At 40.7% G+C, this 16,158-nt stretch overlaps 2 non-coding genes and 7 pseudogenes across 2 annotated transcripts; all 9 read right to left on the minus strand.

Moving 5' to 3' along the window:
* Positions 1-545: 545 nt before the first annotated feature.
* On the minus strand, positions 546-664 carry LOC114793206 (uncharacterized; annotated as a pseudogene).
* An 820-nt stretch (positions 665-1,484) lies between these two features.
* Positions 1,485-1,603, minus strand: LOC114793259 (uncharacterized; annotated as a pseudogene).
* A 160-nt stretch (positions 1,604-1,763) lies between these two features.
* LOC114793277 (uncharacterized) lies at positions 1,764-1,882 on the minus strand (annotated as a pseudogene).
* A 2,394-nt stretch (positions 1,883-4,276) lies between these two features.
* LOC114793211 (uncharacterized) lies at positions 4,277-4,395 on the minus strand (annotated as a pseudogene).
* Positions 4,396-4,759: 364 nt separating this feature from the next.
* LOC114793208 (uncharacterized) lies at positions 4,760-4,878 on the minus strand (annotated as a pseudogene).
* Positions 4,879-4,999: 121 nt separating this feature from the next.
* Positions 5,000-5,118, minus strand: LOC114793201 (5S ribosomal RNA). Its single transcript, XR_003750213.1, has one exon. It is a non-coding gene; the product is annotated as a 5S ribosomal RNA (ribosomal RNA).
* A 132-nt stretch (positions 5,119-5,250) lies between these two features.
* LOC114793241 (5S ribosomal RNA) lies at positions 5,251-5,369 on the minus strand. Its single transcript, XR_003750231.1, has one exon. It is a non-coding gene; the product is annotated as a 5S ribosomal RNA (ribosomal RNA).
* A 142-nt stretch (positions 5,370-5,511) lies between these two features.
* LOC114793267 (uncharacterized) lies at positions 5,512-5,630 on the minus strand (annotated as a pseudogene).
* A 388-nt stretch (positions 5,631-6,018) lies between these two features.
* On the minus strand, positions 6,019-6,137 carry LOC114793278 (uncharacterized; annotated as a pseudogene).
* Positions 6,138-16,158: the final 10,021 nt, after the last annotated feature.

The raw sequence follows: 16,158 nt of genomic DNA on the forward strand, positions 1-16,158 counted from the left end.
CGTACACAAACTCTGCTTGAAAATCTTGAACTTTAAACCAAACGGGCTTGAACACATATCAAAGAGTGTAAACTCCGCTTTACTGTCAAATTATGATGGAGAAAAGGCAAAAAGTTGGAGTGGTAAGCTTTTATTTGCAATACAACAAATAAAGTGCACACCTTCTAGAGGCAATGCAATACTGGGTCGATGAATGGAGCGGATGGAGCAGGCCCTATTGCCGACTCCCTGTTCTAAAAATCCGCTTAATATGACGTATCAGATATTAAACTGACATCAGGGTGCGTAGCACCTTAAGGCCGAGGGCTGGAAAACCCCACCTAATCGATTCAGCTCCACCCCACTCCATAGCCAAGCCTGTGAATGATCGTTGTAGAGCACACACAGACAAAGAAACCTGAAGGGAGGTTAAAAAAAAAAAAAAAAAAAAAAAAGAAAAAAGGCGGGAAAACATATCAAAGAAAGAAAATACCCCTTAACTTACTTTAAAAAAAGTTAACAAAGTAATGTAAATACTTTCATTTTAAAAGTTTTACAATAGTTAAAGCTTACAGCACCTGGTATTCCCAGGTAGTCTCCCATCCAAGTACTAACCAGGCCCAAGCCTTCTTAGCTTCTGAGATCAGACAAGATTGGGCAATCTTCAGCTGGTATGTCCGTACAGCAAACTCTGCTTGAAAATCTTGAACTTTAAACCAAAGGGGCTTGAACACATATCAAAGAGTGAAAACTCCCGCTTTACTGTCAAATTATGATGGAGAAAAGGCAAAAAAAGCTAACAAAGCCATGTAAATACTTTCATTTTAAAAGTTTTTCAATAGTTAAAGCTTACAGCACCTGGTATTCCCAGGTAGTCTCCCATCCAAGTACCTAACCAGGCCCAAGCCTTCTTAGCTTCTGAGATCAGACAAGATTGGGCATTCTTCAGCTGGTTTGTCCGTACACAAACTCTGCTTGAAAATCTTGAACTTTAAACCAAACGGGCTTGAACACATATCAAAGAGTGTAAACTCCGCTTTACTGTCAAATTATGATGGAGAAAAGGCAAAAAGTTGGAGTGGTAAGCTTTTATTTGCAATACAACAAATAAAGTGCACACCTTCTAGAGGCAATGCAATACTGGGTCGATGAATGGAGCGGATGGAGCAGGCCCTATTGCCGACTCCCTGTTCTAAAAATCCGCTTAATATGACGTATCAGATATTAAACTGACATCAGGGTGCGTAGCACCTTAAGGCCGAGGGCTGGAAAACCCCACCTAATCGATTCAGCTCCACCCCACTCCATAGCCAAGCCTGTGAATGATCGTTGTAGAGCACACACAGACAAAGAAACCTGAAGGGAGGTTAAAAAAAAAAAAAAAAAAAAAAAAAGAAAAAGGCGGGAAAACATATCAAAGAAAGAAAATACCCCTTAACTTACTTTTAAAAAAAGTTAACAAAGTAATGTAAATACTTTCATTTTAAAAGTTTTACAATAGTTAAAGCTTACAGCACATGGCATTCCCACATAGTCTCCCATCCAAGTACTAACCAGGCCCAAGCCTTCTTAGCTTCTGAGATCAGACAAGATTGGGCATTCTTCAGCTGGTATGTCCGTAAGCAAACTCTGCTTGAAAATCTTGAACTTTAAACCAAAGGGGCTTGAACACATATCAAAGAGTGAAAACTCCCGCTTTACTGTCAAATTATGATGGAGAAAAGGCAAAAAAAGCTAACAAAGCCATGTAAATACTTTCATTTTAAAAGTTTTTCAATAGTTAAAGCTTACAGCACCTGGTATTCCCAGGTAGTCTCCCATCCAAGTACTAACCAGGCCCAAGCCTTCTTAGCTTCTGAGATCAGACAAGATTGGGCATTCTTCAGCTGGTTTGTCCATACACAAACTCTGCTTGAAAATCTTGAACTTTAAGCCAAAGGGGCTTGAACACATATCAAAGAGTGTAAACTCCCGCTTTACTGTCAAATTATGATGGAGAAAAGCCATGTAAATACTTTCATTTTAAAAGTTTTTCAATAGTTAAAGCTTACAGCACCTGGTATTCCCAGGTAGTCTCCCATCCAAGTACTAACCAGGCCCAAGTCTTCTTAGCTTCTGAGATCAGACAAGATTGGGCATTCTTCAGCTGGTTTGTTCAAGGTCAAACATAATTTTACAGAAACAAAGCTAAAAACAAATGAAAGTTCAAATTTTCTTTAAGGATACTGCTAGAAATGATGTTCTTAAGTGTTTCACAGTGTTAGACATGTAAAATTTTGATGGAAAAGTGTAGTTTTAGGAGAAAATGTGTTTTTCAAGGTCAAACATCGTTTTACAGAAAAAAGGCCTAAAACACATGAAATTTCAAATTCTCTTTATTTCTCCTTTTAGTTTAGGATGTTCTTATGTATTTCCAAGTGTTAGATGTTTAAATTGTTGATGGGAAAGTGTTTTATCAAAAGATTGTCACTTTTTCAAGGTCAAACGTGTTTTTGCACAAAACAAGCTGAAAACACATGAGACATGCTGAAATCTTCAACTTTTTGTGTTGGAAATGAAGTTTCTATGTTGTTAGAAAGAAAAGGTTCTAAAAAGATTAGAATTCGTAGTCCGGAATCAACTTTTTCATGTTTGATCCTTACAGGCGCTGAAAATCACTTCCTATTCTTCAATTCTTCAACTTTCTGTGTTGGAAATGAAGTTTCTATGTTGTAAGAAAGAAAAGGTTGTAAAAAGATTAGAATTCGTAGTCCGGAATCAACTTTTTCATGTTTGATCCTTACAGGCGCTGAAAATCACTTTAAAGCACTCTGTTCAAGGTCAAACATAATTTTACAGAAACAAATCTAAAAACAAATGAAAGTTGAAATTTTCTTTAAGGATACTGCTAGAAATGATGTTCTTAAGTGTTTCACAGTGTTAGACATGTAAAAATTTGATGGAAAATTGTAGTTTTAGGAGAAAATGTGTTTTTCAAGGTCAAACCTCGTTTTACAGAAAAAAGGCCTAAAACACATGAAATTTCAAATTCTCTTTATTTCTCCTTTTAGTTTAGGATGTTCTTATGTATTTCCAAGTGTTAGATGTTTAAAATGTTGATGGGAAAGTGTTTTATCAAAAGACTGTCACTTTTTCAAGGTCAAACGTGTTTTTGCACAAAATAAGCTGAAAACACATGATAAATGCTGAATTCTTCAACTTTCTGTGTTGGAAATGAAGTTTCTATGTTGTAAGAAAGAAAAAGTTGTAAAAAGATTAGAATTTGCTGTCCGGAATCAACTTTTTCATGTTTTGGCCTTACACGCGCTGAAAATCACTTTAAAGCACTCCGTTCAAGTCAACCATAAACAAAGCTAAAAACAAATGAAACTTCCAATTTTCTTTAAGGATACTGCTAGAAATGATGTTCTTAAGTGTTTCACAGTGTCAGACATGTAAAATTTTGATGGAAAAGTGTAGTTATAGGAGAAAATGTGTTTCTCAAGGTCAAACATAGTTTCACAGAAAAAGGCCTAAAATACATGACATTTCAAATTCTCTTTATTTCTCCTTTTAGTGTATGATGTTCTTATGCATTTCCAAGTGTTAGATGTTTAAAATGTTGATGAGAAAGTGTTTTATCAAAAGATTGTCTCTTTTTCAAGGTCAAAAGTGTTTTTGCAGAAAACATGCTGAAAACACGTGAGACATGCTGAATTCTTCAACTTTCTGTGTTTGAAATGAAGTATCTATGTTGTAAGAAAGAAAAACATGTAAAAAGATTAGAAGTCACTGTCCGGAATCAATTTTTTCATGTTTGGGCCTTACACGCGCTGAAAATCACTTTAAAGCACTCCGTTCAAGGTCAAACATAATTTTACAGAAACAAAGCTAAAAACAAATGAAAATTCAAATTTTCTTTAAGGATACTGCTAGAAATTATGTTCTTAAAGTGTTTCACAGTGTTAACATGTAAAATGTTGATGGAAAATGTAGTTTTAGGAGAAAGTGTCAAACAAAGGTCAAACATAGTTTTACAGAAAAAAGGCCTAAAACACATGAAATTTGAAATTCTCTTTATTTCTCCTTTTAGTTTATGATGTTCTTATGTATTTCAAAGTGATAGAAGTTTAAAATGTTGATGCGAAAGTGTTTTATCAAAAGACTTTTTCAAGCAAAGTCTGCTTGAAAATCTTGGACTTTAAACAAAAAAGGCTTGAAAACATTACCACGAGTGAAAATACCTCTTAACTTACCTTGAAAAAAGGTAAGAAAGCGATGTAGAAAAGTTCATTTTACAAAGTTTTTAAATAGTTAAAGCTTACAGCATCTGGTATTCTCAGGCAGTCTCCCATCCAAGTGCTAACCAGGCCCAAGCCTTCTTACTTTCCAAGATCAGACGAGATCGGGCGTTCTTCGGATGGTATGGCTGTAAGCAAACTCTGTTTGAAAATCTTGGACTTTAAACAAAAGGGGCTTGAAAACGTATCAAAGAGTAAAAATTCCTCTTAACCCTCTTCGAAAAAAGGTAAGAGAGTGATGTAAAAAAATGTATCTTAAAAAGTTTTTCAATAGTTAAAGCTTACAGCACCTGGTTTTCCCAGGCAGTCTCCCATCCAAGTACTAACCAGGCCCAAGCCTTATCTTTGGCTGGTATGGCCGTAAGCAAACTTTGCTTGAAAATAGTGGACTTTAAACAAAAGGGTCTTGAAAACGTATCAAAGAGTAAAAATACCACTTAACTTACTTTTTTAAAAAATAACAAAGCAATGTAAAATACTTCATTTAAATTTTTTTTTAAAACTTACAGCATGTGGTATTCCCAGGCAGTCTCCTATCCAAGTACTAACCAGGCCCAAGCCTTCTTAGCTTCCGAGATCAGAAAAGATTGGGCGTTCTTCGGCTGGTATGGCTGTAAGCAAACTCTGCTTGAAAATCTTGGACTTTAAACAAAAGGGGCTTGAAAACATTACAAGGAGTGAAAATAAGGTAAACAAAGCAATGTAAAAAAATTTATTTTACAAAGTTTTTCAATAGTTAAAGCTTACAGCACCTGGTATTCCCAGGGAGTCTCCCATCCAAGTACTAACCAGGCCCAAGCCTGCTTAGCTTCCGAGATCAGACGAGATCGGGCGTTCTTCGGCTGGTATGGCTGTAAACAAACTCTGCTAGAAAATCTTGGACTTTAAACAAAAGGGGCTTCAAAACATATCAAAGAGTGAAAAGACGTCTTTGAAAAAAGGTTAGAAAGTGATGTAAAAATAATTATTTTAAAAAGTTTTCAATAGTTAAAGCTTACAGCACCTGGTATTCCCAGGTAGTCTCCCATCCAAGTACTAACCAGGCCCAAGCCTTCTTAGCTTGCGAGATCAGACGAGATCGGGCGTTCATCGGCTGGTATGGCTGTAAGCAAACTCTGCTTGAAAATCTTGGACTTTAAATAAAAGGGGCTTGAAAACGTATCAAAGAGTGAAAATAGCTCTTATCCCTCTTTTAAAAAAGCTAACAAAGCAATGTAAAATACTTCATTTTACAAAGTTTTTCAATAGTTAAAGCTTACAGCATCTGGTGTTCCCAGGCAGTCTCCCATCCAAGTACTAACCAGGCCCAAGCCTTCTTAGCTTGCGAGATCAGACGAGATCGGGCGTTCATCGGCTGGTATGGCTGTAAGCATACTCTGCTTGAAAATCTTGGACTTTAAATAAAAGGGGCTTGAAAACGTATCAAAGAGTGAAAATAACTCTTAACCCTCTTTGAAAAAAGGTAAGAAAGCGATGTCAAAACATGATGGAGAAAAGAAGCCAATTCTCCCATTACTTTTCGTCCCTTAACAAGTGGGAGGCACACATTCAAACTGTTGTAATTCCTACACCGTCCACCTGGTTTCGATGCAAATACCCTCAAATAAAAGCTGACAGTCTGCAGTTAAAGCACATCTTGACTTTAAATAAAAGGGGCTTGAAAACGTATCAAAGAGTGAAAATAGCTCTTATCCCTCTTTTAAAAAAGCTAACAAAGCAATGTAAAATACTTCATTTTACAAAGTTTTTCAATAGTTAAAGCTTACAGCATCTGGTGTTCCCAGGCAGTCTCCCATCCAAGTACTAACCAGGCCCAAGCCTTCTTAGCTTGCGAGATCAGACGAGATCGGGCGTTCATCGGCTGGTATGGCTGTAAGCATACTCTGCTTGAAAATCTTGGACTTTAAATAAAAGGGGCTTGAAAACGTATCAAAGAGTGAAAATAACTCTTAACCCTCTTTGAAAAAAGGTAAGAAAGCGATGTCAAAACATGATGGAGAAAAGAAGCCAATTCTCCCATTACTTTTCGTCCCTTAACAAGTGGGAGGCACACATTCAAACTGTTGTAATTCCTACACCGTCCACCTGGTTTCGATGCAAATACCCTCAAATAAAAGCTGACAGTCTGCAGTTAAAGCACATCTTGTTCGTTTCCTTTGATATCCATTGTGGTGGTGTATAGAGCCAAAAATGTTAATATGGTGTCAATGTCCCAATATTTATGGACCTGACTAATACCCTCAAATAAAAGTTGACAGTCTGCAGTTAAAGCACATCTTGTTCGTTTCCTTATATTTTTTTCCTTTATGTATTTACTTAATACACACCAAAATAAAAATAAATAAATCAAATAAATACACCAAAACCCACACCCTAATCTGAAGTCAAAAGGCAGTCGCTTTTACTTTTTGAGCTTTTCTTTTAAATATATAACTGCAGCCACTACTCGTTTTCAGGACAAAAGGAGACGATGGTCTGGACGCCACCAAAATTGGCAACTGGGCTACGAGCAGCCTCTTCGTAGCCCATGTTCTTGACGTCCTTCTCCATCCTGAAGTCGAGATCAGCCCGAATTTTATGGAAGACACCCTGGGGAGTGAGGTCCGCCCCCACCGATTTGGTAATGCTAACGACCACCCAACAACAACATTTATTTCTTATATAGCCCAAAATCACATACAGTATGTCTCAATGGGCTTTGACAGGCCCTACAGTTGACACCCCCCACACTTGACCCTTCTGCACACAAGGAAAAACTCCACACAAAAAAAAAGGAAAGGAAGAAACGTTGGGAAGGAGTGATACAGAGAGGGACCCCCTTCCAGGGTAGAGTGAGCCTGCAAATGGTGTCAGTGCAGGGTTGAGGATGATATAATAATAAGTCCTACAGTTGTAGGGTTGGAGAAGTCCAGGATGTAGTCAGTGTCATGGTCTAGATTACGTGTCCATAATGATGTTACTGGTCCATTTGAAGATCCCTGAAGCTGTAGTTGTAACGGTGGTGGTGGCTGTGGTGACCCTCTGGTTTGTTTCATGGTATGTCCTTGTTAAGCAGTTGTCAGGAACCAGGATTTATTTGCTGGTCTGATCACTGGGGTCTGCCAGTAGTCTGGGTGCTAGATTCCGTGTCTCGGAGAAAAACAAACAGAAGCAGCGGCAGACGGTTGCACTGTACGACCGATACTCAAATATGTGGTTATAGCGGTATATTGGTGCTACAGTGGCCCGGTACCCTAACTAGGACAGCCTAACTAGAGTGAATTTAACACAGTCTGTGTCTAACAGGGGGACTCTGTGATAAACTGGACTTTATAATTGACACTGCGTCAAAATGAAGTGAAATGAGGGTCTAGGACTTTAGCAAAAAGCCAGAGAAAACAGATAGGTTTTGAGATTGGATTTAAACACTGAGACTGTGTCTGAATCCCGGACACTGACAGGCAAGCTGTTCCACAACTGCGGAGCTCTATAGGAGAAGGATCTGCTCCCAGCTGTGACCTTCTGCACCTTTGGTACCAGTAGTGACCCCGCACCCATTGATCGAAGGGGGCGTAAAGAACCAAAAGTTCACTCAGGTACTGTGGGGCAAGACCATTTAGAGCTTTATAGGTTAAAAGTAGTATTTTGTAGTCAATCCTAAATTTGATGGGTAACCAGATTTGATGGGTAACCACCACTGTAACAACTACAGCTAAAGGGATCTTCAAATGGACCAGTAACACCATAATGGACATGTAATGTAGACCATGACACTGACTACATCCTGGACTTCTCCAACCCTACAGCTGTAGGACTTATTATTATATTGTACAAATCACCAGCCCTGCACTGACACCATTTGCAGGCTCACTCTACCCTGGAAGGGGGTCCCTCTCTGTATCACTCCTTCCCAACGTTTCTTCCTCTTTTTTTTCTCTCTCCTAGAGTTTTTCCTTGTGTGCAGAAGGGTTAAGTGTGGGGGGTGTCAACTGTAGGGCCTGTCAAAGCCCATTGAGACATACTGTATGTGATTTTTGGGCTATATAAGAAATAAATGATGTTGTTGTTGTGTGTTTGGTGCTAAAAAAGGCGGGAAAACATATCAAAGAGTGAAAATTCCCCCTTTACTGTCAAAACATGACGGCAAAAAGGCAAAAGGTTGGTACGTCATGTGTGACGGGGGGCGGTAAGTTTTTTTTGTATTTGCAACACAACAGAGAAAGTGCACCGCTCCCAGAGACACTGCAATGCTGGGTCGATGCGTGGAGCAAGCCCCCTTTGCCAACTCCCTGTTCTAAAATTCCGCTTAATATGTAGTCCCCCGCTGGGGGACGTATCGGACATTTTTTATTATATTTTATTTTGCATGACTGTTTAATTATTAATCTTTTTTTAGTCCGTTCTGTTTTCTAAATTACATTAAGTTAAAATCACAGTAACAGCCTTTCCAGGTTTTAACAAAAATGTTGTAAAAAGAGCAAATAAATAACAAATAAGTCCATTAGAGCTTCTTTTCAGTTGTCCTTTAAAAACTTGTTTAACTCTGTCGGGGAAGAGAGGGTTGATGATCCCAGTTTATCCCACTTCAGTTTAGAACACTTGACTTGCCTTTTTCGCTCCTGCCTGTCGCTTGGTTGCTGTAGGGGGCATCTACAAGTGGTCCGTCTGGGGGCGGCCGGGACCTTCCTGTGGTGACCCCAGCTTCCTCCTCTGGATGACTACATGTGGCGTTTGCCCTCAGTGATGCCTGGACAAGCTGCTGTTCCATCTGAGGTGTCTGCTTTCTCTATAGAGGGGTAGCGTGCTGGGATCACTTCTTCCCATCCCTGCACAAGAGAGATTTTTTTTTTTTTTTTACCATTTGTTAAAATGTTCTCCTTCTCTATGTTCTGTTTTTTTAAAAAGGTTTTGATAAAAACATTGCTGAGGAAAAATAACAGACACTGAGGAGGGCTCATCTGGAGGGGTTTTATGGTAACTGCAGAAGTTCCTGCCAGGAGAGAGTTACAATAGTCAAGTTTAGAGATGACCATTGCCTGGACGAGGAGCTGCGTTGCCTGTTGGGAAAGAAAAGGTTGCATCTTGCGAATGTTGTAGAGAGTGAACCTGCAGGATCTGGAGATAGCAGCAACGTGATTGTTCAGACTCAGTTTGTCGTCAATCCAAACTCAAAGGCTTTTTGCAGATGCCGTGGGTGTTAACAGTAGCAAGCCAATTTGAATTGAGAGGTTTGTGTTGTTGCCCAGAAAGAGCAGAATCACAGTTTTGGGTAATTTCAATTGGAGGTGTCATATCCATGCCGATATGTCCGAGAGACCGGCCAAAATTTTTGTTGCAATAGAGGTATCTTCTGGTGGGAAAGACAAATAGAGCTAGGTCTCATCAGCATAGGAGTAATAGGAAAAGCCATGTGATTGGATGATGTGAGTGAGTGTTTATTAAGAATAAAATGGGGCCAAGGGCAGAGCCTTGTGGAACCCCTTTGGTTTCCCTAGAGAGAGCAGATGTCTCACCTCTCCATGATTCCTTGAAGGACCTGTCTTGAAGGTAAGAGGTGAACAAATTTAGTGCAGTTCCTGTAATTCCTAAATCTGAGAGTGTGGTGAGAAGAATTTCATGATTAACTGTGTCAAATGCAGCAGATAGATCAAGTTAGATGAGAACAGATGATCTGTGGGCAGCTCTTGCAGCACGAAGGTCATCCACCATTGACAGGAGGGAGATTTCAGTCGAATCTCCTTTTCTTGGAATGGAGTGGAGACACCCCTGACGAACGCCAATGTCTATTGTTTTGGACAAAACCCCATTAACCAAGATGTTGCCATTTATGTCCCTATATAGCAATTCCATTCATTTTAAGAATTTGCCTGAAAACCCAATTTTTCCCAGTACCTGAAACAGCTTTTTCAAAGTCTAAATTTAATACTAGGAGCCTAGTCCCTCGCATAACAGATGGCATCTTGGATCAGTATTAGGCTGTCTGTTATCTTCTTCCCTGGGATGGCACAGGCTTGGTCTGGGTGGATCAAGTCTTTTAAAACTGTTGACATACGTTGTGATAGAATCTTACTTAAAGGTTTACAGTCAAGGTTTAAAAGTGTGATCGGTCGCCAATTTCATAGGTCTGTTTATCTCTATTTTACCCAACAGGGTCACTATTCCTCCTCTAAAACTATCGGGTAGTCGATCTAAATTCGCAAAGGCCTTAAAAAAAACATTTAAATGTCTTGTGCTAAAATATCCCAAAAAGGTTTTATAAAACTCCACAGGGAATCCATACTCACCCGGCAACTTCCCAAGTTTAAAACTTTTCAAAGCATCTTGTAACTCTAAAATCTTGGTTTTAAAGCACTGGTTTGATCTCCCAGTTTCTACAGCCTGTAATTTCTCTTTCAGGATTTCTTAATTTATTTTGTTTTGTTTATAAATGTCCCCATAAACCTTTTCAATTTCTTTTAAAATACTTGTCTTTGAAGGTATTACCATTTTCTTTTAAAACCGTAAATTTTTCCCCTTTCATCAATATTTTGTTAAAGAAATATCTTGTGCATTTTTCTCCCTCTTCTAAATCTCTTTCCCGACTTTTCATAATGACCCCTTTACTTTTTTTTTTTTTTCATAATGACCCCTTTACTTTTTTTTGTCCTTTGCAAGGAGTTAATAAAAGAAACCAATCTATCCCACTGTTTAAAAGGTTAAAATATCTCTGTAATCTCTGCTTCATTTGCAGGACAGTCCCTTGTGAACAATACATAAATAAATAAATAAATAGGTGAAACCATCTTCTCTGGGATGAATTGCTCTGAAACAATCAATCATTTTAAAATCTTTGACAATTCCTTGCAAAAGAATAAATGTTTTGTTGATTTTAAAATCTTCTCCTCCTCCTTTCCTATCTGTTTTAGATAAAACGCAATTAAAATCACCACCTACCACTAATGGCACCATCCCAAGCATGTGGACCTGTAAGTCTCCTAAAAGGTTATAACGCTTGTCCTTATCATTAAAATCATGAACGTTTAATACTTAAAAATCCCTATCTAAAAATGTCAGGTGTGTTAAAAGCACTCGTCCTTGTCTCACCACTGTGCTGCATGACTTTACCTCAATGTGTGGGTTTTTACATAAAATTGCAACCCCATCTGCTTTTTCATCTGAGCCACTCCATATGGATGGCCCATGAGTCCAAAGGTTTTCCCATTTCTTATAAGATTTTAAAAAGGCAAGGAGCACTCTTGTAACAAAATATATCTAAATTAATGGCACTTAAGAAATACTCTGTGCTCTGACCAATATATTATCTCCCTGGTACATCTGCTGGGTGGAGGCCGCCTGCCTGCACCGTGGAATCATTTTGATTTTGCCAAGCCCGTTCCCTTTCGCTGCATGGTAGGATGGTAGGATCGTGTCCTGTGGCGTCAACACCCACGGCAGGCCTTCGCGATGCGTTTTGGATCTGATAAATGCTTCCCCCGCCTTCACTTTGACGTTCAGAGCACAAATCACACATCGTATTGTGTGTATAAAACTCTTCTTTAGTATAAAACATGTCTTTAGTCTTTTAATGCTATAACTATAACTATAACACCCCTGCTTTACTACTGTTATTAACGAGCCAATGCTAACCTTTGATGGGTAAACATTTACATTTACAGCATTTATCAAACTCCCTTATCCAGAGCGACAATCAGTAGTTACAGGGACAGTCTCCCCCTGGAGCAACTTAGGGTTAAGTGTCTTGCTCAGGGACACAATAGGCGAGTGTAGCCACTAGGCTACTACCACCCTCCGTCGTCCACTGCAGAGAACAGTCCGAACGTTGTTTCATCCCCCCTCCACACCTGTAGGTGGCGCTGTAAGTCCCCGTCTAGTTCTCCTCCACGGTGAGTTAAACACCAGCACCAGGGACATTACTTTCCTCACTTCAAAACGGAACAAAAGTAGGATTCTGTAGTGACTTCCCTGCTGCTGAACTCCCTTCCTCCTCATCAAACACGCGTTTCAGGCGCTGGATCATTGGCGTGGTGCTCCCGTGCCGTGCCATGTCGCTTTTGCATATTTTCGCACAGATTTTTCTGCCTCCGCCATGTATCTGTCCTCTACCTCTGCTCGTATTTTTTTATTTTTGCTCCGCGCTGTCTATGAGGCGCCAAACTCTGCTAGCATCTGTGCACGAGAGAGACCGAGTGTGTTCACTCCGCTCCGCGCTCAAATAAAGTTTTTTTTTTTAATAATCAAACGAATCGATTAGAAAATTCGTTGCCAACTCTTTTAGTAATCGATTTTTATCGATTTAATCGATTCGTTGTTGCAGCCCAAGTTAAAAGCAGAGGACACATTTCATTGTGTGCAACGTGTGCTGTGCTGCAGCATGACAATCACTTCACTTTCACATTTCGTGTAAGATAAATAGGGTATATAAGCTTTGGGCAACAAAAATCTCACTCTTTCTACACATCTCATTGTACTATAAACAAGTATCAAGTGTTACCTGTAAGACCCCACACTGTTTTCACTGTATAATTCACCTGGGAACTTGGCTCATATGCACATATATATTTATGATGAATATGGACATTTTTCAGGTAGGATAACTAATGTGTTTTTATGGTTTGGACAACTGGAATTTCACTTGTTTAGGACACAGCGGTAATCATTTTTGCGTGGTTCTCTGTAGAGGTGAGTGAATAAATTTTGACTCTGTCTTGGATTAGCTTGTTTTAAGAAGTGCTTGTGTTTTTATTGACGTGACTAGGTGAGCTAAGTTAATGTATTAGCATTCGCTATCTTTGTTGTTAATCGGTGTCAGTTTCACTCAAACTAGATACACGCCCACTCTTGCGTTGTTGTGAAACGGGTCATAGTCATCCCCACTACATGTGGACCGCACCTGTAGCCACTTTACAATTTGTCCTGTACTTTGGGTACTTCTCTCGCGCTACCGTGACCCTCTTGGGTAAAGACCTGTGACTCGTCCTGCGTGACTCAGCCAAGCAGTAAAACCAGGTAAAATCACTTATGTTCGTCTCCAGCTTCTTTCTGCTGATCATGTCCTTCCAGAGCATTCCTCTCATTCGCTCCAGACGCCCCCCTAGATTCAATACACACAGAACACGCAACACACAAAACCTGCGCACACTCTCCCAGGCCTCGTCTTGCCACCCTGAGTACTCGTTCGGACTGTGGAACTGTCAGTCAGCAGTCAACAAAGCTGACTTCATTCCCGCTTTTGCAACAGAACAGTTGCAAAAGCGCACTGACTCGCACTAACTGAGACCTGGATCCGCCCCCACGACTCCGCTACACCTGCAGCCCTTTCCACAGACTTCTTCTTCTCTCAAACTCCACGCCCCACTGGCAGGGGAGGGGGCACAGGCTTGCTCATTTCCAAGGACTGGAAATTCACTTTCTGCTACTCAAACAACCAGTTTTGAGTTCCATGCAGTAACTAGGTGGTAGTAGCCTAGTGGGTAAGACACTTGCCTGTGAACCAGAAGACCCGGGTTCAAATCCCACTTCCTACCATTGTGTCCCTGAGCAAGACACTTAACCTTAAGTTGCTCCAGGGAGACTGTCCCTGTAAATACTGATTGTAAGTCGCTCTGGATAAGGGCATCTGATAAATGCTGTAAATGTCCAACTATTACACATCCGTTAAAAATGTCCATAGTTGCTGTATATCGTCCTCCAGGTCTGCTGGGGAACTTTGTAGAGGAACTAGACACAACACTCTCCACCATTATAGATAAGGAACTGCCCCTTGTGCTACTAGGAGACTTCAACCTCGACCTCCTCAAGCCACAAACAGCTGATTTTCTAAAATTTCATCTCTGCTTCCAACTTCACACTTCTCAGCACACCAGCACGCACAGAGCTGGAAAGCAACTAGATCTCGTACTTACACGCATCTGCTCCACAGCCAACACGTGTCATTCCTCTACATGTATCCGATCACTCTTTTATTCATTTCAGACTATCCTCCCTGGCACGCACCACACCCACCTCACACTTAACACAATTTTGCCGTAATCTCCACAATTTTGCCGTCCCTCTCCCCTACTCGACTGTCTTCTGTTGTTTCCTTTGAGCTTTCCCCCCTAGACATCCTCTCTAATCAGGACCCTAACTGTGCCACAGACATCCTCTGCTCCACACTAACCTCTTGCCTTGAGAGACTCTTCCCTCTAGGGTCCTAGGGTCCTCTAACCTCAAAGCCGACACATGCGACTCCACCCTCGCCGTGGATCTCTGACAAGGTTCGCTGCCACAGGAGCTGAAAGGCAGTGGAGGAAATCCAAGTGCTCGGTTTAACTTAGTAAGTATCAATCTCTCCTGAAATCCTTCTCTGCTGCTGTCACTACAGCAAAGACTAGATACTTTCAGGACAAAGTAAGCAACTGCAAAGACTCTCGCTAACTATTCTCTACTTTAAACCACCTCCTGAATCCTCCACAACCTCCCCCCTCTACTTCTCTCTCATCTGAAGACTTTGCTACCTTCACAGAGAAGGTGGCTGACATTAGCAAACAATTTTTACCCTAACCCCTGACCTCATCCCGCTGTTATCTCTGAAACCAGAAACTGTCTTCCTTCACTCCGCTCTCTGAATTGGACGTATCTAAACTTCTCCAGTCTAGTCACCCCTCCACCTTCTCCCTGGATCCAATCCCCTCACACCTCCTTCAGTCCATACTGCCCACCATAGTATCAGCTCTGACACACGTCTTAAATTCCTCACTCACAACAGGAACATTCCCCACTGCTTTCAAACAGGCTGTCATTGCTCCCCTGCTCAAAAAACCCACATTAAACACGTCTGTATTGGATAGCTACCGACCAGTCTCCAATCTTCCTTTTCTTTCAACAATTCTTGAAAGGGCAGTCCTGGCTCAACTTTCCACATTTCTCCACGAGCATGATCTTCTTGACCCTTTTCAGTCTGGTTTGAGGAAAGGACATTTGACTGAAACCTCCCTCCTGGCAATGATTGATGACAAGAGCTGCCCGCAGATCATCTGTCCTTATCCTACTTGATATATCTGCTGCCTTCGATACAGTTAATCATGAAATTCTTCTCACCACACTCTCAGATTTAGGAATTACAGGAACCATACTAAATTGGTTCACCTCTTATCTTCACGACAGGTCTTTCAAGGTATCATGGGGAGGTGAGACATCTGTCCTCTCTAGGGTAACCACAGGGGTTCCACAAGGCTCTGTCCTTAGCCCCTTCTATTCTCAATATACACTCGCTCCCTTGGTCATATCATACAATCACATGGCTTCTCTTATCACTCTTACGCTGATGACACCCAGCTCTATTTGTCTTTCCCACCAGAAGATGCCACTATTGCGACAAAAATCTTGGCTTGTCTCTTGGACATATTGGAGCGACACCTCCAACTCAACCTATCTAAAACCGAGATTCTGATCTTTCCGGGCAACAACTCCCCTCAGCAAAACTTCTCAATTCAAATTGGTTCACCACTGTTAACACCCACGGCGTTTGCAAAAAGCCTTGGAGTTTGGATTGATGGTTCAGCCTCAGTTTGTCATCACGTTGCTGCGATCTCCAGATCCTGCAGGTTCACTCTCTACAACATTCAAAATATTAGGCCTCTTTCACAACAGACTACGCTCCTCGTCCAGGCAAACTCTACTATTGTAACTCTTTCCTGGCTGGAGCCTCTGAAGTCACCAATAAACCACTCCAGATGGTCCAAAATGTGGCAGCCCGTCTCATCTTCAATCAGCCAAAACAAACCCATGTTACACCTCTTCTTACCTCTCTCCACTGGCTCCCAGTAGCTGTTCACATTCAGTTCAAATCCTTGATGCTGCCTACAGGGCTGTAAATGGAAGTGCACCCTCCTATATCAATACAATACTACCTAGCTACACTCCTGCATGCTCTCTCAAA

This window comes from Denticeps clupeoides, chromosome 6 (assembly GCF_900700375.1).
Source record: "Denticeps clupeoides chromosome 6, fDenClu1.1, whole genome shotgun sequence".
NCBI classification, from domain to species: Eukaryota; Metazoa; Chordata; class Actinopteri; order Clupeiformes; family Denticipitidae; genus Denticeps; species Denticeps clupeoides.